Source organism: Rhincodon typus, chromosome 4, assembly GCF_021869965.1.
Source record: "Rhincodon typus isolate 14 chromosome 4, sRhiTyp1.1, whole genome shotgun sequence".
In the NCBI taxonomy this organism is placed as follows: domain Eukaryota; kingdom Metazoa; phylum Chordata; class Chondrichthyes; order Orectolobiformes; family Rhincodontidae; genus Rhincodon; species Rhincodon typus.
In genome coordinates this window covers 82,075,927-82,091,110 of record NC_063335.1, presented here as the reverse complement: position 1 = coordinate 82,091,110, position 15,184 = coordinate 82,075,927, and positions in this window count along the sequence as shown.

The window sequence follows — 15,184 nt, the reverse complement described above, 5'->3', positions numbered from 1 at the left end:
TTACTGACATCTTTGTAATCCAATATAAATACCTTTATATCCCAGATAACTGGATACAACAGTAACAGAAAAAGGGTACCTAGATTTTCTTCCCTACATGAGAGACTAATCAGGATAAATTGAACTCAGCACGGCAAGTTCTGTCAGAATTGAAGTGAATCGAGTGTCTTTTCATTTGGCAAGAACTGAACCTGACATATGTCCTCATTTCAACTTTGTTACTTTAATGAACCAGGTACAGATGTTAACTGGACTTGCAATATGAGTGTGATGAATTTATCAGTCGCTTAAACATGAGCATTCACATGCTTTTTGTTTTAAAGCTTAATCTTGGTTATATTTTAGGAAAGCAAATTACAATTATTGTATGACTATAAACAATTTCTTATATATTTTCCAATGATGGTTTAAACACCAAAGGCTATACCTGCAGTTCCCTTTACATTTTACCTTACCCAGATTAAATATTCCATTCAAGCCCTACAAATGTTCTTCCTGAGGTATTTCAGTGTTGATGTGATAAAGTACTTGACTTCCAACAAGAAGTTCATTAATTCAAGTCCTGAAGCTACCTGTCACTCAAAGTTGCTAGACAGCCAGATGCATTTCATTAGTTTTCAATTGAACCAATACAATCAGAAGGAAAACACATGTATATTGAGAAAAGAAAGTGGAAATAATCCTCTTATGTTTTGTATTACCAATTAAACAGTACATGCTGCTAACCAGGCATGGGGCAAATGTTATAATTCAGTGAGATCTTCACAGCACAGACTGTCTTGGTATGTGAAAAAGTGTGGAAAGAAAATTTCCTGGGAGAAAATCGGGATGAATAAAAAGCGCACTCTCACTGTTGCACCTTTATAATCCATTCATTCCTGATTTTACGACAGAATGAGAATGGCAAACAGAGGCCATTCTGCCAGGCTTGTTCTTTCCCCCGTGCAAAATCTGTCCTATGATGGTCTCTAACTCCTGAATGAAATCTCTGTTTAGACTTCATTTATCTTTAGCAGGTACCCCAATCTTTAATGATGAATTATTAGAAACATCGCAAAGCTGTGAAATAAGTAAAATTCACTTAGAATGCAAATCAGGCACCCACTGCCAATATTTGATTTTTTAAAAAATTGTTCATGTGATGTGAATATTACTGGAAAGACTGACAGTTATTGCCAATATCTAGGTGCCTTGAAAATATGCTGCTTCTGGACTTCATTTTGAATTGCTACAGTCCATGTACTATTGTGATATTTGTGAGCAGAAAAATGCTGCCAATATTCCACTTTCCTTGACTGGATATAAACATCTACTTGGTTTACAGTGGTAGAAGAACAGTCCCTAATGAGTCTTAACAAAAAAGAGGCTTTTCTTTGAACCAGATGTTGTTTACTGTGTGATAGCAGTTAGGTACAAGTTGCATTAGCTAGTGAGACATTGTTGCTAAGACTATCAGAAGACACAGATAACATATGTGTCCCTTTTATTCTCTCAACTTCCGAACCCAAGATTGTATCAGATTGGGTGGAATTGAACCCTTTCAGAACCATTGCCTTATATAACATCTTCCCCAAGCACTTTTTTCCCCATACTTATCATTTGTACGCTTATGTATATAAATATATTTGTCTGAACCCTATCTGCACCCCCAAAAAAAATCTGACTTCACAATTCTGGAGGTTTCACAATTCTTTCAGAATGAATTAACTCTTCAGATGTGGAAGATTGTTATGTCTTTGACTTGAGGAACTTAATTATGATCTTGTCCGTGATTCTGATCTTGCATGTTCAGCAAACTGCTACTCTGCTCGAAGATCTTTCGTCTCATGACTGTTGTTCCTAGAGGGCATTATTCCTCCTATCCCATCACCTTATGTGGAGGACATTTATGCTCTTGATTGTCTCTCTCAGACTGGAAATTTATTAGCAACTAATTAGGTAAACTGGTACATCTCAAATTTACATATGCAGTTTGGGTTCTATATTTACTTACATTACAATTATATTACACCCATAATTGACTGGCTGACTAATTGAATGACTAGCTGGCTGTTTGCTACATCAACTGGAAGCAAAGTTTGAAGGTCATAGTTGTTGTTCTGACTCTAAGCATCTGTCCAGTCACATACCAAAGGGTTTGGTACTAGGTCCTTTGCTGTTTGTTATGTACATTAATGATCTAGATATGAATGTAGGAGTTATGAACAGTAGGTTCACAGATGACATGAAAATTGGTGACACAGTAAATAGTGAGGAAGAAAGCCTTGTAATATAGGAAATTATAGACGGATTGGTCAGAGGGGTAGAACAGTAGGAAAAGGAGCTTCATCATGAAAAATGTGAGATGGTGCATTTTGGAAGGACTCACAAGGCAAGGGACTCCATGATTGGACTCAAGGAAATAAAAAGGGCCAAAGTGATATTGGTGTGCATGCCCACAGGTCCTTGAAGGCAGTAGGACAGGAGAGTAAGGTTATTAATAGTTCTATGGGATTCTTGCCTTTCCTAACCAATGCATTGAAAAGAAGAGCAGGGAGTTTATGATGGAATTGTGTAAAATATTAATGTGTATAACATAATGTGTATGTTATGACTAAAATGTTAGGGCTGAGCCAGCATTTTGTTGCATCTCTGTATTTGCCTTTGAGAAGATGGTGGTGAAGTAACTTCTTGAACCATTATAATTAACATGCTGTAGATAACTAACAATGCTGCTGGGGAAGGAGTTCCAGGATTTTCTTTCCCTGTAATAGTGAAGGAGCGATAATAAATTTCTAAGTTAGGATAGTATGTGACTTGGAGGAAGTGGAGTGAATCCCCAGTTCATTTGAAGGCAACGTCTCTGCAGCAGGCCAGGAGATCAGAATTCAAGCCAATTATCCCTTGTTCTGCTGATGAGGCTGCAGGTAGGAATAGTTAACACTGCAAACCAAATCATCTACCCAGAGGCATTTTCCTTCACTCCCAAAAACACCAAGTCACAGGGTAATAGCCCTGATCAGGACTGGAACAAGAAATAGTCCACATACCTCATAAAAACATCATATATAAACGGCAAATATGGGTACCCATAGCAAAACACTTTATTTGGAAGAAGTAAAACAATTTAAAGGAAAATTGGTCAGTGAAAATATAAGCTCAGCCGAGTGGAAGAGGATTGTGGTGGAACGAGACTGTCTGGGCTACTATTCAAGAAAGAAGCACAAATCCTGGGAATCTCCTGGTGGATTTGAAGGTGTTGAGAAACAGGAAGTACAAAGTGAAGAAGAAGAATACAATGGTTTTGACCCACAGATTTTTTCAATTTAAATGCATGCCACTGATGTCACTTTCATTTTGAGACATCCTCGCAGTCTCTAACCTGCCTCTGTAGTACCTATCGTGGCTGCCTTAGGTGATCTGATTTGGCTGGCAATATTAGGAACTCACCTGTATGAGTCTCTATGATGGAAAACCCAGAGACAGACAATTTGAAGACTATCTATGGGAGGATTGCACCGCTGGACCTCAACAAAAAGTGCAGGCTCAGTAAACCCATTTCATCCCAACATGAGAGTCCAAAGCCTGCAGGAAAATCCAGTCCTTTGATCTTCTGGTTCCCAACTAATGCTTTATATTTACGACAAACCAAATCAAATCATGCATGTAAAATAAATGACAGCCGCTGGCTGACACCGAATAGCAATGACATTTAATAAGTGTGCATATCCACGAAAGAGGTTTCTGGTGAGTCAAATACATAACCATCGAAAAAGTAATGATTAAAAAAGATGAAATTGGAAAGATCAACAGATGTAATAGGTGACAATCATGGCAAACCAAGGAAAATTTGCGATTAAAAACATTTATAAAAAATCATTTCAAAGTAGATAACCTTAAAACTTCAACAAATTGTTAAGATTTCACAGCTAATGTTGGTTCTCCTTTCTAAAGTGTGATTGCTTGCACTTAGATTAAGAAGTGTCAATCGGCCATGAATGTGTGGTGTCAGTTTGTTGATTTTTACGTAGAAGCAGGACATAGATTGTTTTTATTTAATGTAACCCTATTACCTATCAAATAGAAACTTGTTAGTTTGTTTGTATGGGAGTGAGAGTCCAAGCATTTAAATTTGTTTATCTGCATCAAATCTAATTATAGCTGACAAATTTCAATTGGGTTGATAGACCGTTTAATGAATCTGAAATGCTTTTTTGTCTGTCCATCAGGCTATGTCCATCGATAAAACAAATAAAGTGAGAAAGACACTTCTTTAAATTTTGTCTCCAAAGCTCTAATACCAGTTCAAAATATATCTTTACAGTCTTCAAAACTATCAGCAAAAGGGTATTGGCTCTCAAAATATAAGCAAAACATTGCAGATGCTGGAAAAATTAAATAAAAACAGGAAGTGTTGGAATCTCAAAACTATTATCCACAGTTGCAGGAGCATTTATGTATAACTAATAGCGAAATAACATTAACATTGCTCTTATTTTGACAGAAAACTATGGATCAATGCCTGAAATAAAAACAAAATATGCTGGAAAACCTCATGCATTTGGCAGCAGCTGCAGGCTTAGAAACACGGTTAACATCTAGTCTAACATGACTCTTGTTTGGAATTGAAGAGAAGTATAAATGTGATGAGTTTTATACAATAGAAAAAAAGGTGTGGGGGGGGTGTCAAGAACAGGTTTGAGAGTGAGAGACATTAAATGACAATATGTCATGGAGCAAAAGGCAAAGGCAGTGGTGATGGCTGTGGCAAAGAAACAGGACCGGATCAGACTAAGTGTTAATGGCAGAATAAAGCATTGTTTTCCAGTTTCCTCATTCTAACTGTCTCCTCTTTACTTTGCACTTCTTGTCTCTCAACTCCTTCAATCCACCAGGACAGTTTCAGAATTTCTGTTTCTTCTTTGAATGGTAACCCAAACAGTATCCTTCCATCACCAACCTCCTCCACTCTCTCTCCCACATGCACACACACACACACACACACACACACACACACACACACACACACACACACACACGCACACACACACGCACAAACGCATTCTGTCTCCCTCACACATGCACGCGCACACACACACACTCTCTGTCTCCCCCACACACCATACACACACACACTCTCTGTCTCCCTCACACACTCACACACACACACACACACACACACACACTCTTTCTCTTCCCTCCCCAACACACACAGACTCTCTCTCCCACATGCACACTCTCTCTCTCTCACATAGACAGACACAAACACACACTCTCTCTCTCCCCTCCTCTCTCTCTCTCCCCCTTGCGCGCGCACGCACGCACACACACAGACACAGACACAGACACACACACACACACACACACAAATCTATGAAGTGAATTTGTATTTACAGATACATTCTATTTTGTTCAATAAGCGCATAATTTATAGACAGTCAGTCACTGTTGCATTTTATAAATTCCTACTTTAGAAATAAAGCCAGTCTGACTCCAAACCAAAACACAAACATATTCTAGACTTGCCCTCACACCTAACATGCATTGTCTGACTTAAAATGTCACTTCTTCTTTACGCTGATAAAACCTTTATATCTCTCAGGACAGTGACTTGAAAGGAATTCAGGGATTTACATATACATATTAATCAATTAAAACCTTCTAACTGATTAAAGTTTTAACAGCATCTTAGGTTTGTTTAATACATTCTCATCAGTTATGTAACTGTTCAATCTTTTACTTATAAATTCTGTGTCAGATACTACCTCTCTCACTAAAACCTGAAAATGGAGCGAAGCTCCGAAAGCTTGTGATTTCAAATAAACCAAATAAACCTGTTGGACTATAACCTGGTGTTGTGTGATTTCTAACCTTGTCCACCCCAGTCCAACACCAGCACCTTCACATCATCCAAATACAATGTGTTGCAATGGGTACCCATGTATGCCCTTTGTACCAATTATTTTGTGAAATGTGTGGAACATTCCTTCTTCTAGGCCTACTCAAGTCTATTACTTGTATATGACGTCTGTATCAATATTATTTTCACACGTAGGCCAGAATAGGACAAAAGGATCAATTTTGTTTCTAATTTCACTCTACACTAGCCATTGCATGGTCTTTTTCATAAGAGATTGGGGACACCAGCTTCATTAAGAGCTAAAGAGAGTGTGAGGATAGCAGCATCTGAAACAATATGAGAGAGAGCAGGGACAGCAGCCTTATAAAAGTGTGGTGAGAGAATGGGGACAGTATTCTGAAACAGCATGAGAAAATTTAGGACAGCAACTTCACAAAGAGAAAAGCTATGGTGAAAGTAGATAAAAACCAACAGCTCAGAGCCCCTTCACCCTGTTTCTACCTGTCAGAGCCAAAGTGTGAGTGGTGGCAATTTCTTTCATGTCTCCTTTAAATGGTAAAGTGGTTAAAATGGAGATATCTTTACAATGGAAAAGTGCAGTTAAGAAATTCACTTTTAAAGCCCTTAACACCCACTTTAACGATTCAATCAAATACAAATGACTAGGTAAGCAAGATGTTGTGGCAGAAGTATTTGGGAGTTTATGAAAACCAGTGTGACCTATGTTGACAACATTTGCAGCATGTGTTGGCTGCTTTAGGAACTTCGGTTGTGAGCTGATCACCTGGAGTCTGAGCTGCGGACACTGACACCTTCAGAGAGAGGGAGAGGTGCCTAGGCACAGTGCTTCAGGAGGCAGACTTACTCTTTCTTTAATTGCATGAATTTGGTACATGATCAGTGACAGAGTGAGGCAGGCATGAGAAATCAGAATTTAGCTTTGGAGGATTCTCAGCCAGCGCCCAGGTCCAATATGCTCAATGTTCTTGCTCCTGGTGCAGATGAGGTCACAGACTGGAGGGAGGATGAGCAAACTAGCCAAAGCACTGTGATCCAGAGCACCAATGAAGTGGAAGAGAAAAGAGAAATGCAGAATTTACAGGAAATATCATAGTTAGGGGAAAAGATACAGTTCTCTATGTCAGAAAGTACTGAAAGCTGTGTTGCCTACCTGGTGTCAAGATTCAGAATATCTCTTCTGGACTGAAAAAGAACTTGGAAAGGGAGGGGTAAGATCCTGCTGTCATATTTCACATAGGTACCATTAACACAGGTAGGATCAGGAAAGAGGGTCTGCTGAGGATTATGAGCAGATTGGAGCTAAATTAAGAAGCAGAATGACAAAGCAAGAATCTTTGGATTACTACCTGATCCACTTGCAAATTGGCATAGATTAAATAAGATTAGGGTGGTGAATGCACAGTTCAAAGATTGATGTGAGAGAAATGGGTGTCTGTTCATGGGGCACAGGCAGCAGGCTGGAGAAAAAGAGAGCTGTCCCATTAGGACAGGCTCCATCTGAACCATGCTGGGACCGGTAACTTGGTAAATCACTTGGCTATCTAAAGTGGGCTCAGAAAATAGATAAAAGAGAATGTGCGCAGATTAGCAATGACAGACATTTAAGCAGCTATTCATAACCATGAACAAAAAAATTCTGATTAAAAAGAAAGACTCAATGAGTTGATTGATGGTGAACAAAGATGGCCAAAGAGAGTATCTAATCAACAACCAAGGTTTATAGAGTTGCAAAAACAAGTGGTAGGTCACAGGATTGAAAATTTTTGGGAATCGGCAGTGTCTGACAGAAGAGCTAATAAACATGTTTGAAAATTGATTTTGAAAGTAAATTGGCAAGATAAAAACAAACAGCAAGAACTTCCCCAGGTATACATAAAGAGTAGCTAAAATGAGTGTGAGATCCGTAGAGGATGTGACTGGAGTTGGGTGAAGTGGAGCCGTTGAGTCGGGTTCAGGGCTGGGTTACAATGTTTGAACTGGAGGGAAAGACAATCCTGGGCTGAGGTTGGAGGAGTGGAGTCTCTGCTTTCGGGTTGGGGCAAGGGCTTGGCTGTTAGTGATCAATTTAGCTTTATTGAAGAGTGACAGCTATGCATTAAAAATAAAGAAAAGAACTTATTACAACTGACTGAGACAAGGTTCAAAAAGAAGGAACACCTCCTCACTTGATCATAACAATATTTTCTTGTTCAAATTATTTCCTTTATCTAGAGAATCTTAATTAATATTTGTATCATTATGGAAACTGTTTTCATAGGATTTTCTATAATTTTCATACATTTCTTAGGTTTTATTAGGTTATTATTTTGCAACTTCTTACACATTTTTCAATAGGATCAACTCTAATTCTGCAAGACTACATGGAGCATAGGCCCAACTTTCTCAGCTTTTCCTCAGAAAAGACAACACCTTCATTTCTGAAATGAATCTCGTGAACCATCTTAAATAGAGAGCCCAAAATTGCCCATAGTACTCCTGGTCTAGTCCCATTAATGTTTGGAAATCTGCAGGTTATTAGAAGTTAAGAAAGTTTACACTCTTCAGTTTTGTGAGCATTCATGTGAAAAGACTTTGCAGTTTGCAGCAAACAACTGGGAAGAATTAACAATAAATTCTTAAATCGTATAGTAAGATTAAACTCAGAGATTTAGCACATAAATTGTATGTTAAAAATAAAACCAGGGTCTCATAAGGAGGAGATAATGGAAGTCATCATCTAACATTTTAGCATTAGATGAAGAGAAAACTCAAATTGAGATGTAGATTTAAATAAGACAGTTAGTAATGAGGAAACAACATGACTGGAGAAGAAATGAACTGAAAAAAAACGTTCAGTTAAAGAAAAGAGAAACGGACGTGAAAAGACTTGAATTGGAAGAAAAGGAAAATGGAAAAAAAGAGAGAGAAAACCAGAAAGCGATAAAGAGAAAAATGAAAGATGAGGGGTCTTGGAAATAAGAAAGTTTGAAAGGAAAAGGAGATAGAGAAAGTTTTAATCTTTCAATAAACTCTTTTATTTCATTTAAAACAACTATACATTCCTTCAAGTTGCAAAAACTTTAAAAAATCTAATAAGACAGAATCAGGCCAAAATGGATTGGGAGCAGCTAGTTGTAGCAAAATCCATATCAGAGCAGTGGGAAATATTCAAAAGCATACAAATGAGCATGTAGGGACAACATGTACTTGTAAAGGTGAAGATTGGGAAGATTGGTCAATACCAAATGCTCAAAACAGTAAATGCCTTAGACGACTATAGAAAGTGCAGGGAGTTGCTGAGAAAACAAATCAGGAGAGGGAAGAGGGAGCATGAAAAACATTGGTGCTAACATAAGGACAATCCAAAGTCATTGAATAAGTATATAAAGGGCAATAGAATAACTAGGGAAAGAGTAGGACCACTTAGGGACAAAAGTGGCAATGTGTGTGAAGCCAAAGGACATCGCTAAGGTTTAAGTGAGTACTTTGTATCTGCATTCATAATAGAGAAGGATGGTGTTGGTGTAGAAGTTTGGAAGGGGGACTGTGATATATTTGAACAAATCAGCTTTAAAAGGGAGGAGGTAGTAGCAGTTTTGATAGGCTTGAAAGTGGATAAAATACCAGGGCCAGATGATATGTATCCAAAACTACTGTGGAGGCCAAGGGAGGAGAATGCAGGGGATTTGATTTTAATTTTAAAATCCTCTCTGGCAACTGGAGGGGTGCCAGAGGATTGGAAGATAGCCAATATGGTTCCATATTTCAAGAAGGGTGACAACAATAAACAGGGGAAATATAGTCCAATGAGTCTAACATCTGTGGTAGGGAAATTATTGGAAAAAATTTTGAGGGACTGTGCTAATCTCCACATGGAGATGCAAAGGTCAATTAAGGACCATCAGCATAGCTTTAGATGGGGAGATCATGTCGATCAAATTGATTGAATTTTTTTACGAGGCGACGAAGTGTGTAGAGGGCAATACAGCTAATGTCATCTAAATGGACTTCAGGAAGGCTTTTGACAAGGTCTCCCATGGCAGGCTGGTTAAGAATTTGAGAGCCATGGGATTCAGTGTAATTTTTCAAAATGGATCCAAAACTGGCTCAGTGACAGGAAACAAAGGATGATGATCATAGAATGTTTTCATGACGGGAAGCCTGTATCCAGTGGCATAACAATGGGTTTGGTTTTGAGTCCTTTCACTGATTGTTGTGTACGCTAATGACTTAGGCACAAATGTAAGAAGTATGATCAGTCAGGTCACAGATGACATGAAACCTGGTGGTGTGCTGAGTAGCAAGGAAGCAAACCTTATATTACAGGATGATATTGACGGGCTGGTCAAATGGGCTAAACAGTGGCATATAAAATTTAATCCTGAAAAGTTTGTGATGCATTTTGGGACGACTAATGAGGCAAGGGAGCACACGTCGAATGGTAGAACTCTAGGAAGTACAGAGGATCAGAGCGACCTTGGTGTGCATGTCGTAGATCATTAAAGGTAGCAGGTAGATAGGTGGTTAAGAAGGTATATAGGATACTTGTGTTTATTAGTTAAGACATTGAATATAAGAGCAAGGAGGTTATGATGGGATTGCATATAAAGTTAGTTCAGTGACAGCTGGGGTACTGTGTGCAGTTCTGGTTGCCCCACTATAGGAAGGATGAGATCGCATTAGCAGGGATGAAGAAGAGATTCATCAGGATGTTGCTTTGGCTGGACTGGTTTCATAAGACACAGGAACAGAAATAGGTCATTCAGCTATTCGAGTCTGCTATGCCATTTAGTGAGATCATGGCTGATCTTGTAATCCTCAATTCCGTTTTCCTGCCTTTTCCCCATAATCTTTGATTCCCTTACTGATTAAAAACATGTCTACCTCAGCTTTATGTACTTAATGACCAAGGCTTGAAAGGCCTCTGCGGTAAAGAATTTCACAAATCTGTTTCTTTTTGGGAGAAGAAATTCCTGCTAATCTCTGTTTTAAATGTGGAATCCCTCATTCTGAGATTATGCCCTCTGGTCTCTAACAACCTTTCTGCATCTTCCTTGTCAAGTCCCCTAAGAGTCTTGTATGTTTCAATGAGATCATCTCTCATTCATTTACATTCCAATGAGTACAGGCCCAATCTACTCAACCTCTCCCCATAATACAATCTCTTCATGCTTAAATTCAACTAACAACACATACCAATACACTGGAGTCATCTTCCTGTGAGCATAGAAGGCTGAGGGGTTATCTGCTCGAGCTGTACAGTGGCACACATGACACAGGATGGATTTTGTGACTCTTAGCTTGTTTTCTTACCACTCACTCACTTTCCACTTAGTTGGACAGCATAGATATGGAGAATCTGATCCTGTTAGTAGATGAAGCAAGAACTGGGAGTACTGTTTTTGGGTAAGGAGCAGGGGATTTAGAGAAAAAGATATTTTCATCCAGAGGAATGTGGGTACATGTAACTCACTGTCTGAAAGGTTGGTAGAGACAGGAGCCCTCAGGATATTGAAGGACTATTTAGATGAGCACTAGAAATGCCATAGCGTATATGTCTATGGGCCAAATGCTGGAAAATTGGGTTAAAATAGATGAATGTTTGAACACCATCATAGATATGATGGGCAGAAAGGCTTCTTTCCATGCTGTGAAAGCTTTATGGCTCTCTCTGATTCTATTACAACAAGAAAGTGGGATTTATCCAGATGTTTTGTGAAGAAAATCTTCATGGCAGGAGAATGTGGAGATAAGTAGCCTGCTTCTGCTGTAGAAATCCATTAATCTGCTGTTCTGCTCTAAACCATCACCCACAGGGAGGAAAAAAAAGCTCTCAAAATGATTGGCCTCAGATTTCTCTCAATAGTCCCCCAGTGACTGGGTTCGTAATACATTGTCTAAATTACCCATCCACTGCTGTGAACAATATTAAGGAAGGAAGAAACTGACTGAGGGAAGGTGGTTGGTTGAAAGCATGCATTACATAGAACTTGATTAATATTTATCAAATCTAAAAATTGAAAGACAATATGTTTTGAAAAATGTGAATCCAGAAGCACTAATAAATCATTCAGTACTCTAAATACATTTCTTGGTTTAATGCAGTTGATGGTTTTCTCATTGAAAATGTACCAAATCAGTAATTAGTCATTTTCTTTTGTAACCATGAGTAGGGTTTCAATGGTTAGTGACACACAGCATGTAGTGTCAGTGCTTGATATTTTTCTTATCACCAATGTGTATCACTCGATTATAGCCTTGTGCCAAACTCTTCAATTTAAATGACTTTGATTTCATTGATTATTCAGGTCAAATGAAAGTTCCACATGCAATCTTCAGTTGTTGGGCTATTTCACATTATACCGCTGTTTAAGTTCCTAATTTTTTTTCTACTTTTAAGTAATTTTTACTAAAAACGGAAGTTGGGATCTGTGGACTGATTAGAAATTGAAGTATATTGTTCCAATTTTACCAGGATCTTTTAAACATGTTGGGTAATATTTCTTGATTTTTCAGAAAATCACAGAATTGTTGCGATGCAGATGAAAATCATTCAGTCCATTGTTCATTCATCAGCTCTTCAGCTCAGTATCACTAACTGATGCCAATCTCCTGCCTTTTCCCCATGCCCTTGCACACTATTTCTAACCATAATTATCCAATGTCCTCTTGAATATCTCAATTGAACAGGCTGCCACCACACTTCCAAGCAGTGCATTCCATATCCTAACTACTCACTGAAAAAGTTTATTTTCATATCACCGTTGTTTCTTTGATAAATCACTTTAAATCTATGCTCTCTCATTCTCGTCCCTTCTATGCTCTTTCTATCCACTGTGCCCAGCCCACACATGATTTTGATAACCTCCATCAAATTTCCTCTCAGCCTTCTCTCGAAGTGAAACAGTCCCAACTTCTTCAACTTATCCTCAAACTCTCCTTCTCTGTGAAAAGGTTGTGCAAACCACAGAAGCTGAAATAAATGGAAAGTGAGTGAGTAATAAGAAAACAAGCTAACAGTCACAAAATGCATCCTATGTCATGTGTGCCACTGAACTACAAGGTGAAGCTCTGAAGTGGTTTGTGAGTTGGTCCAAAAGCAGGTGTGATGATATGGCTAGGTTTAGACAAAGGATGGAGGAGGACAGTGTCCATGGAGCATACCAGGATATTATGATGAAGATTGCTTGTGTTAAAGTCCAAAAAAAGCTAATAGTAAGTTACTGCTGATAAGTCATCACTCTGAGATTCATATCAGAAATTGGTGCTTTCTAGTTTCTTGGGGAAGGAGAGAAGAATTGGGAGCTGCATAGAAATGAGATGAGTTTAGCTAATAATGTGATGCAAATACATGGAAATAAGATAATTAGCGCTCATTACAACGTTCAGAACTCGTCAGTTAAATCCAAAGGGGAAGTTATTATTTATTTTCCCAACATCGATAATCTGATTTTTCAATTTTCATAGTACTTTCACAACTTTCTCACTATTCCTGTTGCTGCTCAAAGGAGTGGTAAATTCCACCCACTGCTCTGTTTCGGGACATATGAGTACTTCAATCCAATAAAAATGTAGTTAAGCAGTTCTGCAGAAACAAAGAAGGAGACAATTATAAAGTTGCCTAGCGTGAAAGGAAGCACATTTTATTGTTTGTTATCGCCAAGAAAATTAATACGGACATGACATCAAACACCACATAAGGCAATTGATAAGATGCTACACAAAGGTTTAATACACAAAGTAGGATAACATGGGTTAGGTGTAGTTTATTAGCTAATCAACAGAAAGCAGAGAGTTGAGATAAACCAGTCTATTTTTGGTTGGCAAATCACAACTAGCGGGATGCCACAGGGGACACTCATAGGATTCCTACTATTCACAATCTACATTAATGACTTGGATGTGGGAATAGAAAGTACTATAGCAGATGACACTAAAGTAGTTGGGAAAGTAAGTTGCAATGAAGAAACAAGAAATTTACAAATGGATATGGATAGGTTAGGTGAATGGACCAAAATACACCCAAAGCACAGTGGATGCTGGGACATTGAGTAAATTTGAAGACGAGATGGATAGATATTCAATTAGTAATAAGTTGAAAGGGAGCAGGCACTCTCTGAGTTGAAGCTGAAATAAGTTCAGTCATGATCATATCAAATAGTGGAGGAGGCTTAAGAGGCTGAATTGTCTACTCTTGCTCCTAGTTCTTATATTCCTGTCAACACAGTACAAAGTTTAAAAGAGGATAGTGCCGAATGCATAAATCAGATAAAAGAATATGCAGTTTAAAGTCCTTACAATGTTCTTGAGGTGCTAAATTTTAACCTGAGTCTGTGGTTGATTTAAGATGTCTTGAATCAACATAAATATTACAGATAACCTTGACTCCTCTGTTTTTGAATGTTTCTCTCCTGTTTATATTATCATTGGGTGCTATGTCCTTTAAGATGCGGAGGAACAGAAGACTGAAAGAGCCTTCTCCAGCTTTGGTTACAAATACATCGCTTCCACTCTGACCAAAAGCAACTCCCTAAAATACAGAGATAGTAGGAACTGCAGATGCTGGAGAATCTGAGATAACAAGGTGTAGAGCTGGATGAACACAGCAGGCCAAGCAGCATCATAGGAGCAGGAAGGCTGACGTTTCGGGCCTAGACCCTACATCAGAAATGGGGGAGGGGAAGGGGGTTCTGAAATAAATAGGGAGAGAGGGGAGGCGGATAGAAGATGGATAGAGGAGAAGATAGGTGGAGAGGAAACAGACAGGTCAAAGAGGCGGGGATGGAGCCAGTAAAGGTGAGTGTAGGTGGGGAGTTAGGGAGGGGATAGGTCAGTCCAGGGAGGACGGACAGGTCAAGGGGGCGGGTTGAGGTTAGTAGGTAGGAGATGGGGGCGTGGCTTGAGGTGGGAGGAGGGGATAGGTGGGAGGAAGAACAGGTTAGGGAGGCGGTGACGAGCTGGGCTGGTTTTGGGATGCAGTAGGGGGACGGGAGATTTTGAAGCTTGTGAAGTCCACATTGATACCATTGGGCTGCAGGGTTCCCAAGCGGAATATGAGTTGCTTCAGGTGGCATCATTGTGGCACTGCAGGAGGCCCAGGATGGACATGTCGTCTGAGGAATGGGAGGGGGAGTTGAAATGGTTCGCGACTGGGAGGTGCAGTTGTTTATTGCGAACCGAGCGTAGGTGTTCTGCAAAGCGGTCCCCGAGCCTCTGCTTGGTTTCCCCGATGTAGAGGAGGCCACAACGGGTACAGCGGATGCAGTATACCACATTGGCAGATGTGCAGGTGAACATCTGCTTGATGTGGAAAGTCTTCTTGGGGCCTGGGATGGGGGTGAGGGA